Raw genomic sequence first — 11,434 nt, 5'->3', positions numbered from 1 at the left:
AAATGGACCTCTGTATTGAATGAAAAAATGGAAAAGAGTGGCTGTGCGGCCCAGAAGAGCCCCGTTTTTATAGGCTGACTAGAGTCTGATTTTTGTAGAGGAGAGATGTTAGTTCTGGGAATCTGGGGTAGCTAGGCGGAGTAAGACAGGATCCAAATTAGACAGGATGTTTAGATATCGTGTCTCGCTTGTGCCCGTTGTATGCTTATGCTTAATATATAAACTTGCAACCTGAGAATTTATAATATTTAATAATATTCTTTTCTCATTAAATAAAAAGCTCGTTTTAATATATTTGAATATAGTTGGAGCGGTTAGAATTCTCTTCCTCTTGCTTTGTGTCTGCTTATCTTATTAATAAAAGGTCGAAATCAATATTTTTGTATAAGAAAAAAAAATATTATTAATAACGCTTTTGGGGAAAGAAAAAAATCATGGAGTGCACTGGACGTAACACGAGTGTACTACCGCTGCTCTTGCTTAATAGTTATGAACAAATGTATAAAGCGTCCCGCCCGTTGGCCGATAGATTCATTTTTTAAAAATCATTTCTTCGAAACTATGGACCATTGATAAGAATGGCCGAACATGTTTTTTTCACTCAGCGAAGAATAGCTTGTATAAAGCGCATCAAAATAGCCAGACCAGTTACTTGGTATTCCCCTTGTAAGTAATTGATCGAGTATTCTTCTCGTACAATTACTTGCAATTCATGCACTTATAAATGTTTTTAGATTATTACTAATATATCCCTTTTGAGGGCATATTTATCATTATTATTATCATTATCTTATCGACCCAAGGGATCATTAGACCGATAAATCAGGGTCATTGAGAAGGATCCAGCAAATCATTGGCGGGTAGGGTACAATATATCTTGTGAAAAATTTGGAAATGTATCTCTAACTACAGTTCTCTGCTCCTTATGTTACGATTCGGATCGATTGATTATTAATAAAAGATCTCTATTGAATTCAAGATTCCGCAGCCTTCACAGTGATGTGTACGCATAACGAGTAAGAAAATAGAAAACGAAAGAGTGAGTCAGACCTAACCTGAGACAATATACTTGCTCTTTTTCTGTGCGTCCGATTGGCGGACAACGATATCGTTGAGTTTCGTGGCGACTTTGATAGTTGGTGATGATTTTGTCCTGAGACAATCTACTTGCTCTTTTTCCGTGCGTCCGATTGGCGGACAACGATATCGTTGAGTTTCGTGGCGACTTTGATAGTTGGTGATGATTTGTTTTAGAGCGTAAGTGACTGATGTTTGTGTGCCATAATCTGTTATTTTGCAGATAGATTCTAAAAAGCAATATAAATACTGTCATTTTGATATTGTCCTTTTACGTAGACGTTTGTGCTTTTTTTCCAGAAATCAAAACTAAAAGTGTTCAGATACTATGATCTATACAGATTGTTGCAACTCTTGTCCATATTATGATATATTTGTTTAAACAATATATTAAAAAGATAAATTTAATAATTATTAATAAAACTAAATTATCTTTTTAATGAAATTAATAAAAATATTAAAAAACATATTGTACTAAAATTGTACTACTTGTACTAAAATTATATGTATCATACATTTTCAGAAAAAAAATTGTAAAGCAACACCCTGAAATACTTCAGCAAATCTTAAATAAATTAAGGAAAAATATTAAACATTAAAAAGCCCGAACATACATACGTAAAAGTACAGTACAATGAAAAATACATGCATTCAAAATGACAGTACTCAAAATGACAGTATATTGCTTCTTAGAACTTATCCACAAGATAATAGTGAAAGATATTTATTAGATTCGGAAAAATAAATGGAGACTCTAGATTTGAATTCGAGATCCCTCGTCTACTACCAAGACACTTAATCTGCACGACCGCGACGGCTCCTCTTTGTTAGCTGTTTATATTTCGAATCTCTTTCATGACCGCTTACGGTCATCTAATTCTTACAGCTCGGCCATTTTGACATTGCATTCGTCCCGAATGTACTGAGTTTTCATCTACGGAAATTTTATTCGAAACTTGGAGCTTCTAGTCCCCAAGTTCACGACACATATTAAATTGGAGTACCTTTACTCCCCGACTTCGTTCATTCCGAACGATACACACAAACAACACACAAATCGATTGAATTCTCCCTGTCAGGTAACATAGGCTGTATCCTCTTTGAGATAATATGAGCTGTATCCCCACTTCAAGCTGAAAGATTGTAGTCCTTTAAATTTTGAATTTTGAAATAAACGTCTTCTCTTTATTTCAATCGACTTCTCTTTATTTTATTTAAATTGTCTTTAACGGATATAATAACCGGCATATAATAATCGAAACTAGAGTGTCCATCACGTGACTGTTCAGGATAGAAAAATGGTGAGCAGGCAGACTGATTTAACACAGTTTTGGAGTAAACCATTAACACTGTTCAAACAGATCGACAAACTTGCTTGCGCAGTTCTATATTTCAAAGACGACTTTTCTTACAATCCGAATAACTCGACTCATTTAACGACTATTTCGACTAGACGACTGACTCGCGCGGATAATTCCGTACACCACGTCAACTCGAGAGAGACTGACGATAATCATTACAATTTTCGCTTGCTTCGAAATATGGAGTCTTCAAGAATGCTTCAGAACTCTATGTCACGATGTTATCATGTTCTCGGCACGTGTTTTTCGGCGCTAAAGTCGCTTGGAGCAGCACCTAACTGTCAGTTTATAAGTACTGTTGGGGCCATCGGACAGTTGTCTCACAAAATTCTTTCAGCTCGGCCATCCTACATTCGACTTCGACCTCGAAGTCTATTCGCACTTTATTATCACTAGTTATAATATTGTCGCACTCGCGACGGGTTTACTCGCGTCACTCTCACAAGGAAAAGCAAGAGACGGTTAGAAAAGAAACACACTTTGTTAAGCACTAAGCATAGGAGCGATAACAAGAACTTTTCATAGTTTAATAATAATTCGCCGCGACACAGCTCAAACTCACGCGCCGCGCCGCCGACTCTCTCTCAAAAACAACGCTTGACAACCGCGTCGGCAAGGAACGATCTTCAGGCTGGAAATGTATGAGTGTAGCATCGAGCGAAACATCGCTCGGTCGTAACACTATCCCCCTCCTTTTCGAAATTGTCATCCCGACAATTTCAGGGAACTCCCTCGCAGAAAAGTCGGCTTCTTCTTCCATGATGAAGCTCTCAGGGAATCTGTCGGCTTCCTGCTCTACCCCGAGCTGCTGCGGGTTACCGAGCGCCGAACCAATTCCAAACTTCACCCTTCCCGGAAGTTCCGTGCCGCTGCGAGGTCATCTTCTCTCTTCTTTCTTCTTCTGAGATGCTTCTTTATCTCTTGTGTCTTGCGCACTTCTCTCTTGAATCTTTGGACAAGGCGGGAGAAGCTTCCGTGGACTTTTTGTCCTTAAGGATATCCCAAGTCCCCGCCTCGGCATAAGTCCCTTGGAAAAATCATGATTCAAAAAAATCAAGGGCGAGGCGGACTTCTTAAAAAAAAAGGATTTTCTTAGCCGGATGTTCGGACAGATAGTAGAAGATCTTCCTCTTAAAGCGATGAACAAACCTCAAACAAGAAACACAAACATAAACAGTATCTACAGTATCTACTTTAAAGAACTTTTTTTTTGAAATTAATTATCCCCCAAAAATGAAAAATGAAAAATGTACATATCTCTTTTTACACACTTACAGGCTCAGTTTCGATTTTTTTCCTTTCTTCAAATAGAACTAATCTATCTAAATGTACTATTTTATTTTTATGCCTTTTCATTTTTCGAATGAAATAAACTACATCATTCATTTTTCTAACCACTTCATAAGGTCTTTCCCAACTACTTTGCAACTTGGGAACCCTTCTTCGCATTTTTTGAGGATTATAAAACCAAACTTTCTGGCCAGGCATAAAATTTAGTTTATCCGTCTTATCCTTCCGATCGTAATTCATTTTTATCCTTTGCGACCTTAAATTCATACGTTGACTCGCAACGTTATGAATATGAATCATTCTCTCAATCTAAATGAATATCCTCCTTCTTGGGGAACATTACTGGTTTCAGGAGGACAACCACGAAGAAAATCTAACGGCAATCTTAATTCTCTATCCAAATTCAACTTTGCAGAAGCAAAACCATGCGTGACCTCATGCTTAGAAGATCTGTAAGCTAATAATTCTAAAGAGACCCAACGATTCCAATCTCTCTGCTTTTCTGAAACAAATTTAGACAAATAATTTAACAAAGTCTGATGTTGTCATTCCATCTGACCGTTAGATTGTGGATGAAGAGGAGTAGTGCGAGTTTTCTTTATTCCTAAAATTCGACATAACTCCTGAAACATTCACGATTCAAAATTCCTACCTTGATCCATATGTATTTCCAATGGCACTCCATGCCTAGATACTATCTGACTTATAAAGACTTTCGCCACCGTACAAACTTTGATATTTCTCAGTGGAAAAGCTTCCACTCATTTTGAGAAACAATTAGTGACTACTATTATAATAAATATTTATTCCCGGAAGAAGAAACCGATAAAGAGCCTAATACATCCATCTGCACCCACATCTGCACCCTCTCAAAGGGAGCACCTACATTATAAATCTAAAAGCAGAGTTTCCCTTTCCAGCAGGACCTTTTTTAGCTACACAAACTTTACAGATCCTGATCCAATGTTCTACATCTTGTTTGCATGTCGCCCAAAAGAAACGCTTCCGAATCTTTTCAAGAGTTTTATTCACTCCAAAATGTCCCTCTGGAGGATCATGAGCCTCCTCCAAAACCTGTTGCATCATTTTATGAGGAACAACAATTTAAAGAATAATAGTTTTCAAGGAGACTCAGGAGACTCCCATCTTCTACAAAGAACTCCATCCTTAATTACCAAAGAATCCCATTGAGACCAATAAATTTTCGAAGAAACATTCCCGGAAATAATTTCATGTCGAAGAGGGTCTACCTATTTTCTTACTCCGAAGAATTTCAACAATCGAAGGATCTTCTAACTGCGCTATCCGCCAATCCTTCGATTCCCTACCCTCTAAAATCTTCTTAAATATTCCCCTTTGTTTCCTCTTCTTTTCTTTCCACTCTGGTGCAATAATTGTAGTCACCTTCCGCACAGGGGCATCTTGATAATCCATCAGCGTTCCAATGCGATTTCCCTGCTCGATAAGAAATTTCAAAATTATATTGCTGAAGATGTTCCAACCAGCGGGCCAACTGACCTTCCAGTTCCCTGAAAGACATCAACCAATGGAGAGAAACATGGTCAGTTCTTATTAAGAATTCTCATCCATATAAATAGTGATGAAAACTTTTCAAAGAGTCAACTATTCCTAATAACTCTCTTCCAGTTACACAATAATTTCTTTTGGTTTTACTCAAAACTCTACTAAAATAAGCAATTACTCTCTCTTTTCCTTCTTGAATCTGAGATAAAACAGCACCAATGCCATGATTCGAGGCGTCAGTATCCAAAATGAATTTCCCTGTCTCAATTGGAAAGGATAAGACAAGGGAAGAAATCAAACATTGCTTAAGCTTTACAAATGCCTTCTGACAATGTTCATCCCAAACAAACCTACACTGTTTCTCCGTCAAGGAAAATAGGGATTTTGCAATTTACGAAAATCCTCTAACAAATTTCCTATAACAGGAGCAAAAGAAACTATAAACTTGCTTCTTATTCCGCGGAACAGGCCATTCCTGTACAGAAGCTATCTTTTCAGAGTCAGTAGAGATTTTTTCTTCCGAGACTTCATATCCTAAATTTAATATTTAACTTTTCTTCCAAACAGGGAACATTTCTTTGGATTTATTTTTAAATTTGCTGCCCTGAGACGAAAAAAAACTTCCCGTAAATTAGGCAACATCTCTTCAAAGGTTTTACTGAAAATCACAACATCATCTAAATAAACCAAACAGATTTTATTTAATATTAATCTGATGAAGAACCCTTTTCATTAACCTCTCAAAAATTGGGGCATTACATAATCCAAATGGCATCACAGTAAATTGCCACAAACTGTTACCTATTGTCGTTTTTTTCTTATCTTCTGGATGAAACTTCACCTGCCAGTACTTTTCAAATCCAACGTGAAAAATCAAGAATTTCCTGACAATCGATCAAGAAGATCATCAATTCTTGGCAATGGGTAACAATCCTTTTCAGTGATTGCATTGAGCTTTCTGTAATCCACACAGAACCTCAACGTCCCGTCCTTCTTCTTCACCATAACCGCAGGAAACCCAAGGACTGTGGGATTCTTCAATCACTCCTTGCTGTTTCATCTCTTCAAGAATTTTCTTCACCTCATCTCGCATCTGTAAGGGAATACGCCTAGAAGTCTGCTTAATAGGACTTGATTTTCCTATAGAAATTGAGTGCTCTATTACCGAGCAATTTTCCGCTATATACAATATTTTCCGAAAAGATATCCTGAAACTTCTCGAGAAATTCAGAAAAACTTTTCTTTTGCAAATCATTTAACCCTTCCGAATTCCTATTGAAGAAATTCAATAAAAATTCAGGAATTTTCTTTTCTGGGAGACTAATACGACAACAAAATAGGTTCCCCTCTTTTCTAGAATCGTCATTACTAAAGAGCGAATTAAAGATCCTATTCTGCCCGACTTTAACAAGAAAATCTGTTCCCAAGATGCATTCATCCTCAATTTCCGCTACATACATCGGAAATTCTAAGGAAAACTTTCCTAACTCGACTTTTACATTTGTTTTAAAATCAAATGGGAACTTCTTGCCCAATTGGATATCTCAATTCCCTACCCAAAACTGCCTTCCCGGCCTAACTAACCTTTTATTCAGAATCGAAACATCTGAGCCCGTGTCAATTTTGAAAACACAATTTTGATCGTCTAACCTTCCTTGAAAACAAAAATTTCCTGCTTTCCCACTTAAATTCCCGAAAGAAAAATTCCTTTCCCTAGCGATATTACATTTCCGCGCCGAGCCCTGCATTACACCGCTGCAAAGCTCGGCGAGCCCGAGTTTCCCTTCTCTGAATTAACTAATGAAGGGCACTCCGTTCGGAAGTGTCCCTTAGCTCCACATTATCATATTCGTTGACTCCTCTTTTAGGACCGGAAGTTTCCTTTTGTTTACTGTTAAAATTACTAAATTTCCCGCGATTTTGCTTATAATTTGCTTATATTACGTGCGAAAATTTCTTCTTTGTTCAAAAAGTTCCGTTCGTGTCCGACCTCAAAACTAATTTTCCCCTTTCGATCTCTCTTCTGAAATTTTGGAAAACCATTTTCCTTAATAATTTTTACCGCTATGGCTCTTTTCATAGCGAGCCTCAAAGATATATGCCCTTCCATTTGAAAAGTTTGCTTAATAAAATCGTTTGCCAACGCAATAATAAATTGCAAGCACGCCAATTTTATCCTGTACGCCAGAAGAGCACTTCGGATAAGCTAAACGAGACAAACGCTCCAAGTCCGAGCCTAATGCAGCCAAATCTTCCCCAAATTTCTGCTTCCGATTTATAAACTGCATGTAATAATTTTGCGCCGAAAGTTTTTCTCCAAAACGTAACTCTAGTCTAGAGACTATATCGCTATATTGCGAATTTTCCAATTCCGTTCCTCCCTCTAAAACTGAACGCGCCTTCCCCCTCAAACAGGAAGCCAATACAACCACTTTCTCCGAATTTCGCCATCTATTTGCCCGAGCAATCAATTCGAATTGAGATAAAAATTCCCGCAAAGGAACACTCCTGTCATATATATCGGGTTTTAATTTTAAACCGAGACCGAGAGACTTAAAATTGGATTTGACTGGTCTAGGTGGTTCATGTTCCTTGGACTGCCGCACCGATCCTCCCTGCTCTTCCGCTCCGCGTCGCCGCTCGCTCCTCTTTAAGAAGGCGAAGCTCCTCAATGATCATTCGGAAAATCATCTCCAAGCTCGGAGTCGTTTCCGGTTCCTCCGTTCGCACACAAGCTCTCTTTCTAGCCGAGACAACCTGTCTCCCCAACGCTCCTTCCTGTTCCTTCTCCATCACTGTTTCCTTTTCTTTTAATTCCGCCTGACACTCCGCCATGTTTTTCATATCCCGGACGAGACCTCAAAAATGTCGCGGCGGATTTACTCGCGTCACTCTCACGCAAGGAAAGGAAGAGACGGAGAAAAAAAACACACTTTATTAAGCACTAAGCACAAGAGCGATAACAAGAGCTTTTCACAGTTTAATAATAATTCGCCATGACACAGCTCAAACTCGCGCGCCGCGCCGCCAACTCTCTCTCTCAAAAACAACGCTTGACAACCGCTTGACGACCGCGGCAAGGAATGATCTTCAGGCTGGAAATGTATGAGAGTAGCGTCGAGCGCGGAACACTGCTCGGTCGTAACAATATAAATCTATCGGATGAATGCTTAATATCAATCGTCGCTATTTTAATCAGTCCGAAATATCACAGATAAGTAGACATATCACATATTTATATATATCGCCTTCAATGTAATATCTTCTGTTCTACTAACTAAGTTGAACTAAACAATTATAAACGAATATACTTAAATCTATCTTAACCTTAATGTAATAAATCTGACACTAATATTTATATTAATCCTTATTTTTAACACTTACGCAGGTAAAAGTACACATAATACGCTTCGAGACGCAGTTACACCTAACGCTTGAAACGGACGAAAGAACATTAAATGGATGCATCATCAAGTTAAAACCAAGTATGTGCTGTATCACATATCGATAATTAGAGAGAGAGAGAGAATTTTTCCAATTATGTACGGGTCTTTATATTTAACTTTTAGTTTTGTATTCATGCCCAGTTTCATTTGTGTATCGCGTATTAGTACATATTCGCCTGACTCAAACTTGGATAGTTTTCGAAATCGCTCGTCGCGATACTCTTTATTATATCTACGTATTTTGTTCGTTGCCGTCAGCGCAATATCACAATTTTTCTTTCTTTCAGATTCTATATCCATATCGATTGACGTCAATTTGCGATTTAATTTTGCGAGAGAATAATCTATGGGATCGCTGATTGTATCCCAACACAAACTTTACCGATGACGTCTTTATTACGGAATGGTAAATATTATTTATAATATACTGCATGTCCTTAACTTTCCAATTCGTCGATTCTGAGAAGGAATGAATGAATTCCATGAATTTCGCATTCTGATTATCTTTTTTTTTATAATATATGTATATATATATAATTAAAAAAAAATATATATATATATATAATTAAAAAAAATATATATATATATATATATATATGTATATAATTATATATACGTATATATTATATATTATAGATACAATATATACTTGTATAAGTATAATATGTAATTTGAAATATTACATGTAATAAATTATAATTTATATAATTAAATCTGAAAAGAAAGAAAATATATAAATATAATATAACAACGTATATATGTATAATTTATAAATATATGTATAGTTATATACGCAATGAAAAAAAACATAATAAAATTCAACGCAATGTTCTTTATTTGAAATTGAAAATAAAATAACTAGATTATATTTAGATGTATTTTATGATTATTTTTATTTTTATTTTATTATATTAATTGTATTTTACGGTTTTTACATGTTCATTTTTAAACAAGAAATAAATAATGATAAAAATATTTAAATTTTGCAGGAAAGAAAAAAAATGGAAAAAATGGATGTAAGTATGGATGAAAGTAAAAAAAAGATTACCTATTATTTTTATAATTGATGATATAAAATAATAAAATCTGCGCGCATGCGATTATCAATTCGATGTCGGTAATATGCATTACTACTGACCCCGCGAATCATTGCACCGCATTGTACATTGGATCTTGAACTCAGTAGCGCCTCCGTGACAGAAATTGCAATCGTACATGGACGATAAAAATGACGTTTCTTAAGGGATTAGCTAGTGTAAAATTTTTAAAAAATTGAAAAAAATTTTTTTACTTTAAAAAATAGTTTGAAGCCTGTAGAATGTAGAATGAACAAACGGTGCTAAGTATAAATTCGAGTTAATTTCTGAGTTACAAAGCCTACAGCAGGCGTACAGCCGGCCTATAACAGTTCGTGCTTGCGCGCCGATCGCACAGAATTGGCCGTAACAGAATAAGTCTAGCAAGTCAGAATGTTGTTATTGTGTATCTAATATATCTTTTTATCTTCTTTCTAACATATTTTAGACTATACAAAACTGAAAAATCTGTTAGTCAGTTGTTGTGCGGGTCGTTTCGGTGAATCGGTCAAGGAGTCGGCGGGGAAGAAGCACTCACCACTTCGTTTTAATTTCAATAAATTTTATTAACACTTGATACAGTTTGTGCTTTTTAATTCGGACCGCGACAGACGTGACGGCACGCGGATCTCGACGAGTCCTCTCCTAGTATCGGTCTTCCGTTTTTATCCTGTTTCAGGCGGCCGGTCCTTGCTGTGTCATCAACATGTTCGTCAGCGTTCGCGGTATATTTCTGGGTCGCGCGGCGGTTTTCCGCGTAAGGGCCGCGCAACCCGGTTAACAGTTGCTTCACGTGGAACGATTACACAATATTTGCGCGATTAGCACGGTAGCGTTGGTAATCGCTATCGCTTGGTAAAATAATAATTCGTCGGATAAAGTATCGCTTGCCGCAATCCGCTTTGTCAGCGGTGAGCGTGATTGCGTTCTCGGCGCTCGCGACACAGTCATCTAATGTTCATGTTGTAGCACGTGTTATTTTGCAAAACTTTATTCAGAATATACTTTAAATGCGTTTTTCTCGAAACCTTGTTTTTCAAAACGGTGTCGAAAGTTTCTCAGGATGTACTCATTGGATTGACTTGAATTTTAGTTTTTTTATTATCTTAAAACGGTCTCGCTTTCCCGTGCGGAGAGCGGTCAGTCGGTTACCAAGAGGGGGAAGCGAGGACGTTGGAGACAGAAATTCACTTGTTGGAGTTAGACATGTATTGCAATAAAGAAACAATGATTTATTCACTTAACAGAACGACATTGGATGGTGCGTTGGAATGCACTGATCTTCGTGAATGGTTGTGGGCGTAGACGGACGAGACGGCGATCGCGCGTATGGTTTAGAATAGGAATGAAGTATCGCTTCGGCGGTCGGCGCGATACTGTTTGCTGCGCGAAATTCGGTGGCGCCGGGCGCGCGCGGCGGCGGCGGTGTCACACGTGCTCGCCATGAATCGACGGTGATGTTAAAGCGCTATCGCGAGGGTGACGTATTCGCGAGGGCGTTTGACCGTTTAGGAGAACGGGTGGGCCCGTTCCCTGCCGAGAGGGCTCGGCTGACGGGATACCCCTCGTCTGTCTCAGTAACTGCCGAGTGAACTCGGCCAACCAGGGAGGGCCTCAGCTGTGTGCGGAGAAAGAGGCGTCGGTGCCAAGTGTACTCGGC

General features: G+C 37.8%; 1 long non-coding RNA gene across 1 annotated transcript; it reads left to right on the top strand.

The window, feature by feature from the left end:
* The first annotated feature begins 4,288 nt into the window (after positions 1-4,288).
* LOC148935031 (uncharacterized) lies at positions 4,289-10,351 on the top strand. The gene is made up of 4 exons (XR_016140707.1): positions 4,289-8,737; positions 8,986-9,104; positions 9,688-9,714; positions 10,223-10,351. It is a non-coding gene; the product is annotated as an uncharacterized LOC148935031 (long non-coding RNA).
* Positions 10,352-11,434: the final 1,083 nt, after the last annotated feature.

The sequence above is a fragment of the Pogonomyrmex barbatus genome, unplaced genomic scaffold (genome assembly GCF_055798465.1).
Source record: "Pogonomyrmex barbatus isolate J1 unplaced genomic scaffold, ASM5579846v1 scaffold6, whole genome shotgun sequence".
In the NCBI taxonomy this organism is placed as follows: domain Eukaryota; kingdom Metazoa; phylum Arthropoda; class Insecta; order Hymenoptera; family Formicidae; genus Pogonomyrmex; species Pogonomyrmex barbatus.
This window is presented reverse-complemented; position numbering and strand designations above follow the sequence as displayed.